Below are 11,619 nucleotides of genomic sequence, written 5' to 3'. Positions count from 1 at the left end.
TTGACTTCATGATTTTACGCCTTGAAATTGAGCCTCTGTCTCTTTAAGAAGTTCCTGCTCTTTCCTTCAGCATGTCAGGTGTTTGCTAATTGCTGCTGCCACTAGTCTGGAGGAGCTGTGTGGGAAATGTGCAGTGGTGGGGTGCTCTGTGAGATCGAAGCTCAGCTGGAGATTGCGGCAGAAGGAGCTTTACATGAAAAGGCAGCGATTTGTGAGAGCAAGCGTTTAGGCAAAACATGCATGAGAGAATAAAAGCAACACCCCAGATATGTTTTGATGAGAGAATAACATTATACTAGTATGTGAAGCTCAAGCAACTCAATTTTACATAGCAGTCACAATATTGGATTGCAGAAAGGATTACACTGTACACTGATTAATAAACTTATAACGGTAATTAATTAATTTCTTCTGGATTTTATGTAATTTTTCAGATCAGCTAAGTTTACCTTAAAGGAAAGTGAAAGGAAAGAGCCTGCATATCGCACTGATTTGTGTGAAATAAGCTCAAGGGTCAAAGCAAACATAGCAGGAATGTGAAATAATTTAGCTTATTTACTGTAGCAGTAACTTCAGGCAAGATCTCTGTAAGAATTTTTTTTTATGTCTCTTTTAAATCAGCAAATAAAACATAATCCTTTTTTTTTTAATCAAAGCTGGCATTAAAGGTAACAACAGTATAATAGATTAATAAGTTGTCAACTGTGACAAAAAATCTTTTTTTAAGTGTAGAGTTGCACAAAATTTAATAGAAATGTTATTGACATGCAACAATAGTTTTTTTCTTGTCTGTCTTCATTCACCCTTTGGGTCTTTGTTCAAACTCTTTTAACAGATAAACTTGAGGAAAACCAAAGCACATTCAATAGCAGAAGGGATACATTTAGAGACTCAGCTGCTGCTTTAACACCACAATAGCTTTGGGAGAGAATCAATAGTTTCTACAAAGAAACTATAAGAGTGAAAAAGAAATTGGTGCTTTTGATCATCTGCTTTTGATCTTTGTAGTACAGCTAAGATGTGGTAAAAATGAGCTGATAAAGTAATGTATGACCTTTATGGGCACTCTCCAGTAAAGACTGTTTTCACACCTGATCCAAGTAAGCCCAATTCCTACGCTTCCCAGATTTTCAGGAAGTTGGGACTGGAAATAAATAACAGAGAAACTAAATACTGCTTCTCGAGGTTTAGCGTTGATCTTGGCAACATTAAAAAGAACACATTTCTGAAATAGTTCACATCTGACCAGCAACAAATACTTTTTGAGCCGAGATCTTTCCATGCTGTACAGATCAGAAACAAGTAGTAGGAACTACATGTAGGGCTTTAGCTACTGAAGAGCACCATATCTTTTCTGGTCTTCATTTGGACTTTTGTAGCTTTATGTTATTAAAGTGAAAGTTTAATCAGTAATACTTTATGTCAGATTATTAACGCCTAATTGTCATAACGGAAACATTTTGAATAATGTCAACTTTGTACTAAAAGTGTCATGATTTACTTCATGACAAAAGTTATAAATATTCATGAAGAATTACTCATGTTCATGACAGGTGATATGTGTGTTTATGACGGTGTAATGACAGTCTTATTCACAACCCGTCAAATAAAGTGTCACCCATTTCTTATATGATTTGTATTTCTTAGCATTTTGAGCAATTTTTGTTTTTAAAGAATAAACAACAAGAACAAATGCAATAACATGTTAAAGCAAGCAGAACTGTTTGTAATAAAATTCAGTGTGTGCTTTTTTTTAACAGTGTTAATATTCAAAAAGGTAAATAATTAAAAGCTCTATTCTTCTCAATGTCATGATGGTATGAGGAAAACAGAAAGGGGCTTCTAGACAAAGTGCTTAAAAGCACACATTTTTAAAGTGATTCATTTTGTCACATTTCATTGTGCTCAATGAAAGACACTGTCAACCCTGGAACACGCGTGTTGGGGATATGGGTGAGCTGAATGAGTTCACCTCACGCCGAGGCGAGTCAGAGGACGGTGCTCCATGAGTCACCTTCATGTTCGTATTTTTCAGAGGCCTGGAACCCATCTGGCTCACCTCCATTATACACTATTTGTGGTCAAGAGGGAGTAGCGGGGTCAGGGAGTGATGTGAGGCAGTGGGATTATTTACTGTCCCTGCTAGGGCTAGTTAGGAATAAGAAAAAGTGTGATAATGGGCTTCACTGACAACATGCGCTTGTATGCAGCAGCGTTGAATGGCGTAAAGATCACACAGACAATTTGAAAAGCGCAAAAAAAAAACTTTACAGTTTTGAAGTGCAGCAAAATACAAAAGCGTGAGTCCACATAACGTCAAGGACTGACAAGAGTCACAGTGTTTCATAAATAATGTTTGCTCTTCAGGTTTTTGTTCTGTGACAAAATGAAGAGGACCAGTTAAATGAAGCAAAGCACTTCTGGAAATACGCTACTGGACTTTTATTGGGGTCTGCAGAAAGAGGGATTATTTATCAATCCTGTATCCAAATCATCCACTATTTACTATTGTTCTCAGCTCGCTTAAAGAGTTTGTGATGCTCTCTGAAAAAATTCAGAAGGTGAAGTCAGCCCACAGGATCACAGATCCTCTACCAATTCATCCTTTATTTCACATCAGATCAATTTGGAACATTTGATGCTCAAAAGCTCATTCTTAATCTGATCTCAGCACATGGTTTCCTGTACAGTGTCAGACGTTTGGCAAAATTTACATTAGTAATGACACAAAAGAAAAGACTGCACTGGCCTATAGACAGTGTCTGTTTGTATAGATAATTTATCCTGCAGTTATATAATAGTTGATGCACTGTAACAAGATAAATAAGGTTCCTTGTCCAGCCCAGTGGCCATCGACTGAAACAAATTGGTCCATTTGTCATCGTATTTATACTCCAGGAACATAAGCTTTTTTTTTGGTGAGAAATTATGGTTGTGCAATAAAATGTTAATTTATTTTAAGACTTTATAAACTTCTTTAATTGAGCTACATACCTAAAAAACATAATTCATTTTACTTTTCAAACAAACAGAATAATAGAAAAAAAAGTCCTACGAAAATAATATTTGAGGTTTAATTGAACTACTGATAGCTCATCAGTTAATATTTTCCACCAGGTCACATCTGAACTACATTTGAATATTCAATCACTTTTTGGTCTGGAAACAATCGACTACCAGTCTTAAAATTAAGCCAAATGTGATTTGCAGCAGACTGAAAACTATAATTAGCTTTGAAAACAACAAATCTGTACAAACCCTTGTGGACAGTAGATTATTTGTAGCAGACCGTCATAGTCGGATTCAGGGACATTGTTGGTCTTTTGTGGGCTCGTTCCAGCATCCAGCTGTCTTATTCATGCTGAAGAGATAATTCTAATGAGGATTTTTACAAAGCTGAAAAGGGAAGGAGTGTTATGTGGTTTGCATTATCTGTTGTATTCACCATTGAAAAGCAAATGTCTGGTCACACAGAAAGCAATGCAAATAGAGATATGGTCAACATAGCTGGTCTTTCTGAAGCTGAATGAGGTGAGTGCAACAGTGACACACAACGGATCAGCTCAACTGCCCGTCTTAGCATCGGTGTTTAAAAAAAAAAGAAAAAAAGAAAGAGAGCGAGAATAGGCCACAGGTGTGTGTTCTTTAATCCTATCATTAAAAACAGATCTGGCTCAGGAAGGTGTCACCAAAACTCGCACAGTTCCCTCTGATGTGCATTCGATATAATGACATAATGCCTCTGTGGTTTAAAAAAATCCTGCTTCAGAGTAAGATTGGTTTTTGGGCCTGTTTGTGTAAAATGCCTCTTTTGCCCCAAGGCCTGTTTGCTCATTGTCACTCCCTGTTTCACACTTAGTCAGAGCGTGTGGGTGCACGTGTCAGTGTGCGTGTGTGTGTGTGTGTTGCGGGGCAGGATGTGTGGAAGTGAAATGTAAATATCACAGGAAGTTATTTCACGCCGCTCATTTAAACTGACAGAACTTGTGTAAACTGCCATGTAGCCAGAACTGCTACTGTGTGCAGATGGGCACTTTTTAATGCAAACTGAATTCCCTCAGAGTTTTTAAAGTGAGTGTCTCCAAGGCATTTTCATAGTTTGATAGCCAATTCCAACAATATTATTTACAGAGCTGAATCTGCCTGAATCTGACATTTCTATGTCATGTTTAATCATGAGAATGGCATGATGGCATTTGACAAGTTGTAATGTTTTCCAGATTGTTTTTAACTGGTTACAGTAAAGTTTGTAAGTCTTGTGAAACACATTGAACTACCCTGTTGCTGAAATGTGCCATGCAAACAAACTTACCTTGACTTAAAGTGAATATCTGATTGTTTTTTTTCCCTACAACACCTGTTGTCCAGGCAGGGTCACTGGGGGGAATGATGCTTATCTCCAGAGGTCAATGGACAAGAGGCAGGGCACACCCTGGAGAGGTCTCCAAACCATTATGAAGCAACACAAAGACTAAAAAACAATGCATCCATTCATTGTCAGGAACATTTCGAATAGCCAATCTACTCTATTTATGTTTTTGAATTGTGGAAGGAAACCAGACTACCTGTCGTTGTGTCCTTGGGCAAGGCACTTAATTCCTTTTTCCTGCTGGTGTTGGTCAGAAGAACCGGTGGCTTGATATGGCAGCCTTGCTTCTGTCAGCAACTGTGGCTACACTCCAACAGCTCAAGTATTTATATGGCCCGAAATGAGCGAGAAAATGAAGTCATGTCACATCTTTGAAGTATCTGCAACCAAGACAACAACAAAAGGGTCCAGAGTCATACAGGAAAGTTAAAACAATGTCTCAAAAGACATTGATGTGCCCTGGTATGAATAGTTCATGTGTTTTGAGATCAAGGGTATGGATTTCAGTGTACTGGTGTATCAGGGAAAAAGCATGTTGCTATCTTGTTATATTTATTTGTTTCGAGATTTAATAAACACCTGAGCATAAAATCATTAGCCCACAAACAGTCAGGTGTTTATTACCTTTATTAATTAGAAAGGAGAAAAGCCCTTATAGTTTCCCACAGACCAATTTGGTAACAAGAGGCAGCAGCACTACTGAAGTCCAAGATTTCCTTTTTGCAGGGTTGAATTTGTCTCAAGGACAGAATAACTTTCACTTTGGTTGTGCAGGGACCGGATTGTTCCTGCGTGACCGTTGGATCAGCCCCACACGGTTCTCTTAGGTACAGAGGTGAAAATATTCGGTTTGTACTGAATTTAAATTATTCAGGGCCTTTTCTTTCAGAACGTGATTCATAAATATTTCAAACACATTCTCACAGATACTACCTTGGACCTCTACGCCACTTCAACGGATGTGTCCACCAAGAGAACTACAAAGTGTTCAGAGCCCCTTAGGTCTCTTAAGACAAAGTCTATTAACACCTTGCAGACAGACAAAATAATTATTTTTTTTTTTTTTACTGCATGAAAGTCTATCAAGGTTTTAGGTTCTATTGCCTCTCCTGAGTCTTCACACAGCTCAGTGGTTCTTTAACAGCGGACACTGTGGTTCAATGAAGAGATCCTCTAATTTCTTCTTAAGTTGTGCCAAAGGCTGCCTTTAGAATAATAGCTTTACAGATTTCGTATTACAATAGTTTCCTAAGTGATTTTCCTAAGATGAAATCATACCTTCCATTCAACCGAACGATCTACTCAAATGTAAAGCCTATGGATGACTGATGACCTTCTGAAAATATCTGAAAGTTTTCTGCGTTTAAAAAGATTGCAGAAAATGCCTCGGTGTCCTGGATCTCCCAACCTCACTGTTTTATTTAAAGCCAACATTAACTTAAAAGTGTGATGCAATGTATTTGCAATGGTAAAATTAGAGTGCAACCTCCAAACTTCTTTAATATTTAAAGAATATCCAGCGTCTGGCTTGTGCATAAACATTTTTTCTACTTGTGTCAGTTACTAAAGGCTCTTTAGATTGAAAATATAGAGTTTTTATTAAAAGTTGGAAAAGAAAAAAAAATTCTAAAAATGTTTTCTGCACTCTTGATGATATTTGAATCTGAATATACTCTGCATTGACCTTTAGTGATATGTTGCTTGAGGGCACAAGAAAGACAAAGGCTGGAAAGTGGTGTGCAAATGGAGAATGATGTGTTTTTCAGAAAGAGGAGAAGGGAAAGGCAGAAAGCAGCAGAAAGCATCTGTGTTGTTGCCTGTTGGCCTTTGACCTGGGGGTCACAATGATATGACTGCGTCTTCTTAGCAACTATGCTGAGAAGAGATAACATATCTCCAGATTGGTTTCAAATATTTGGAAAAGTGTTTCTGGTATGCTCCATATTTTCTGGACTACAAGTTGCTGTAGAGTACAAATTGTGTCAATCAAAACATTCTGTCACGAAAAGGGAAAACCCACACATATATAAGTTGCATGTATTCAGAAGTGCATTTCACAAAGTCCAAGAACAGCTACGATGCCAAACAGACTTACTTTATATAACAAGCCAGAAAGTCTTGCAAACAACTCACCGGCGAGTTCAGCATCATCATTCCACGTCACTGAATGTTTTAAATTCTTAATTTTCTGTGTCACTTCAGGACAAGTGACATCTCTGGAGGAAGATGGAGCGCCATCATTTCTTGGTATCCAGTGATGTGGATACCGTCTTCCTGCGGTTCTTCTGTTTCATTTAGGTTTGTTGTAAGACTGAAGTCTGTTCTGCCAATCCTTGACGACGAAACGATTAATGCAGCTGGAGATCCTCTTAAGTTCCCATCAGTCCCAAACTGATTGACCTCCAACTCATGCAGAATGGTTCATCAAGAGATCTGACCAACAGGCAATTAAAATGAACAACAAACTTTCTGCATCTCTGAGCTGAACTGGATACACTTTAAAATCCCCTTATGAGTGAGGAAGTGATAAAGGTATCAAGAGACCGAGCTTTAGCTATGCCTGCAACCTGTAAATAAGCAATGAAAAACTACAAACCTCATAGAAACATAAAATTGTTTTGACAATCACGTCAGCTCCTAAAAGTTTTAAAGTCTGGGACTGTTTTTTTTTTTTTTCTAGTGTTGTCAACCTGGTATGTGAGAAACAATCAAGTGCTAAACTAATGCACACATCACCGCCTGCTTTCTGGAACAGTGATTGGAAGAGGGAGAAGAGGAGCCTTAAGATCACATTACTTACTGGAATAAACAACACAACTGTTAGAGAAAACATGTGGATGTTATTCCCTCAGGTAATTCCACGCTCACTGATGCGTGGCCAAACACAACGCTCTGAGGAGCACAGCAACTTATCTCTCTCTCTCTCTTTCTTTGTCGGCTCAGTGGATTTCATTTCTCCTTTTTATACACGTTGTGGACCTGAAGCTCTTTTAATATTATTTACCATATTAACACACATATCAGACAGTTAAACTATTTGGGACGTATCTTTTTAGTGTTCTCAGGTCTTTTAGAGATGGTTTATAATACAGATTATGATATGAAAGCAACAGCTTGCATGTTTACTTTTGGTTTATAATGCATTTATAATGTGCTAGAATTGTCTGTGAAACAAACAAAACTCTCCCAACTTTGCCTATAATTTAAAAAGAAAAAAAAAGTTTGATATAAAACATGTTTTCTACAGAGTTTTAGCTGTTTTTAGCCAGGTCTAGTATTAAAGCTGTGGCCCAAAAGCATTAAGTCAATTTTATCAGACCTTTTAAATTTACACTACAAGATTCCTCTCCTGACTGACACCTTTATATAAAGTCTGTTTTGTAATTCTTTGTAAACTCTCTGCAAGCAATGGCTCCAGTTAAAAGATACAAATTACAAAAAAATAAAAAATTCTCAGAGGAAAGCGGAGATTTTCCCCCCCAAATTAATCAGCTTTACTGTTATTTTTGTGTTTTTTACAGTTTCTCACTAATATAGATATACTCATTTTACAGGTGAACTTAAAAATCAAAAAAATTAGTAAAAGATTAGTTAGTAAAATTAGTAAAAGAAAATTTTGGAAACGATCCATTGTGGTTACATTTTCTTTCACATCACAAAAAACCTGGAGAGGGCTGTCTACACTTTTCAAGGCTTATGCCTTTAAATGCAAACCAGGTTGTTGGTATGCCTGATTTCTTAAATGCTCTCTCTCAAGTGGCTCTGAGTTGGTCGGTTTACTCAAGGTGTCGAGTCTCCCGGGAACTGCCGGATAGGATGTCAGCTGCTGCTTCCTCCTTTAGCCGGTAACAGGAACTGGCTGTGTTCCAGTGCACGCCTGTTTGTGTGTGAGCACTCACTGTCAGATGGAGGACTGGGCAACGAGCCCAGGTGCAGCTGAGCCCAGGTGTTCCCCTGTGAGAAACACAAACAGCACGTGCAAACACGAAGGGACACAAACAGAGAAGGACTGGTATCAGAGCTCGCACCTGTTGATCACCTGTTCTACCTGAACACGAACCACCGATTATAGTTGTAGCAGTTGTGAGCATGTGGCTGAAAACAACAAAACAAAAAAACCCTGACGTGCGCATATGCTTTAGATTAAAGTTGTGCCTGGCTAAAATGAAAAGAATGCCATGTTTTAATATGAAGATCTTACATATTAGTCTTGCTTTATGTAACCTTTCTGCCCGTCTGGCTCTGTCCTCCCTGACATTTTCTGATCTCCCGCTGAGAACCTCGGCCTCCGTCATTAGGCCACGCATCATGGATTGAAAGCCTGATCACAGGGTGCGGTTTGCAGTAGAAACATCTAAGTCTGATATTACTACACACCTCACAAGGCACTGGGGAGTTTCTAATCCACTGCACAGCACAATCCTGCTAATGCATTCACATCAGACCCACAGAAAACCGATTCAGGCTGCGAATTAGACTCTGATGCAGACACTAATGTCTGCAGACAACCTTCGGTGGATCTCAAAAGTGAACACGTCCCTGTTAAACTCAGATTTTTGGGCGGATACAAAATGAAGATAGCCAGAAAAAAATTCAAAAGTGGCAGCTTATGTCCTCTGCAATTAAACTAAAAATGAACTGTACATTTTTAGAAATCCTATTGTAGTTCATGGCCACAAGCCTGAATTTCACACTTTAGTTAAAAGATGTCATTATGGTGTTGTTCCTATTCCCAGAAAGTAATTCTCACATGCCAAGCCGGAACAGCTCAGCACCACGTCAGTCTGGTCACAATGAAAACAAACTGAATCACAAAATGACCTGCTTGACAACGGAGTCTGTGTTCGGAAAGTCGACTGTTTAGCTGTCGGATCGACTTAGACCTCCTGTTCACCTTCGGTACAGTCGCATTGTGACGGTACATGCAGCCATGGTGCGTGAGCTTCCACTTCAGAGGTGATGCTTTGACTTCTAGAAAAAGGGCTTGTGTGTTTGCACAACCATCGTGTTCCCCACCTTTCATCATCTCTTGCCAGCAGGGACAGGCTCTTACACAAACTGATGAAATAATGTGAATGTGAAAAAAGGCAGAGAAAATCCTTAAAGTAAAAGAAGGTTATAAAGATATGAAACGTAAAATGAGTTTCATTTAATTCAGTGACAAAATATAAATGTCTATTCATAATCAAGACTGTCCGATATTCAGATAACATGCAATTTCAATATTAGCGTTTAATTAGTTTTTTTACTCCTTTTCTTTTTTTTCTTCTCATCATGTGAGATTTAGCAACCTCATTAATGATGTGTCTCATTAACACCAGACTGTTTTAGGCAATGAATTTATAGCTCAGAATGTTTATACTTTGCAAATCTGAATATGATTCTTTTTTCACTTTAAATTCATCACCAAAAAAATTTACCTGCAAAAATTGGCCTGCAAATGTGGTGACCATCTAATGACCCAATCCAAAACAATCATCAGTAGATGAAGTCGAGCGGCTTTCGGGCATTCAGATTACGCTCCTTCAATAATGTGACACTATGTGTTGGCCTCCACCAGAGGCGCCTGTAGGGTTTTTTGAAGGTTCACCCACTAATCTGAAACAGTTTACTGATACTCCCTTAATCAGTTTGCCTTTTTAGGACGAGTGTGCAGACAAAGATCTTTCGCACCTACAGCAACAGTAAAACTTGTTTCATTTCACATGGCAAAAGAACAAGGGGGAGGCTCGCACAGCAGGGAGCGGGCAAGAAAACAAACTGACCAAGGAGATCAGGGCAGCTGATAGAAGCTACGACGAGAAGCCAAAAAAGAAAAGAGCATCGGAGTTTGTTTTGCATCAAAAGGAGTCCGGTGAGTTAATTTGCGCATGTGATCAGGATGCTTCCTGAGAGTTTTTCTGGTACATCCCCAGATAGATCCTTTCTGCACTGGGAACACAAAGAGATCTCCAACAACAAGCTGGCAAGAGACAATGGATGGGTGGTTGATGTGCAACTAGGACAATATAGTGACAGTAGTTTTCAGAAGTTGACTGCAATATGCTTTCTTCATATTCATTTGACACTGCTGTGATGAATATTGGAAGTAGTATCTATCTCTTCACGCGAACCTTATTTCTATTCATCATGAAATCCCTCATTTGGCATGCACATACAAATGTCAAATACATATTACGTTTGTTATTCCAATGCAGAAACAAAAACACACAGCTCGAATCTGAGTGAGCCAATGGCAAGTAGAAAATAATGAATGACGGTGGGGAAGAAAGAGGGAGAAGACATTAGTGTGAGCCCAGCAGTAGTACTGTGTGACACGCATCATCAGCCCTGTCTTCACCATATCTCCCTAATGGGACTGCAACAGTGTATGTCTGCATGTGTGTGTGCATGTGTGAGTGAGAGGGAGAGAGAGCCGCTTTGTCAGAGAAGCTCAGAGAAACTGCGTGCACATGCAGGCGTGTGTGTGTGTTTGATAGAGATAGGGACTAAATGAGCTTCTGGAGGAACTGACCCTCCTCACTTCCCACTAGTCTGTCAGAGAGACTGACTGCTTCACTGGAGCATAGCCACAGCCACGGTTCTGAGAGCTGAAAATACCACACACACGCACACACACACGCACACACACACGCACACACACACGCACACACACGCATACACACACACACACGCATGCAGGTGGACGCTAGAGAGAGGCTTTTCAGGATTGATATGTTGCCTTACAAAAATGGAACCAAACCAGAGGAGCACACCATTTAAAAGCTGAAGTGAAAATAAATTGAGGTCAATCCACATTTACATCCAGTAGAGGATGCGACCAAACGCATTTGTTTAAGGCGAAGGCAAATAATCACCAAACCAAACCCAGCATACTCATCATTTATAATTATGATTCATGTCAAGATAAGCAGCACATTTAAAACAATGTGAGAATGCCTCACATTGTTTTAAATGTGGTGAAGTGTGGAGCACGACCTGCTATTCTCGTGTGCAAGCTGGTGTAAACGCAGGTTTCAGGCAAAGCGTAATCACTCTTGGTGACGTACCTTACATGACTAATGAGCAAAGTTTGGGTGCTGGGTTTCTGGCTCATTTGTCACAGGATGGTGGGTAAGGCTTGAGCTCCATCAAAATGTTGCTGACATATAAAGGCTAAATACTCATACAGAGGTACTGATTAATACCCCAAGCAAATGCAAGACAAGGAGAACTCACGGATGGTAGAAAATGTCATGACATCAAATTAT

Source organism: Poeciliopsis prolifica, unplaced genomic scaffold (genome assembly GCF_027474105.1).
Source record: "Poeciliopsis prolifica strain line A6 unplaced genomic scaffold, Auburn_PproV2 SCAFFOLD038, whole genome shotgun sequence".
Classification (NCBI taxonomy): Eukaryota; Metazoa; Chordata; class Actinopteri; order Cyprinodontiformes; family Poeciliidae; genus Poeciliopsis; species Poeciliopsis prolifica.
This window is presented reverse-complemented; position numbering follows the sequence as displayed.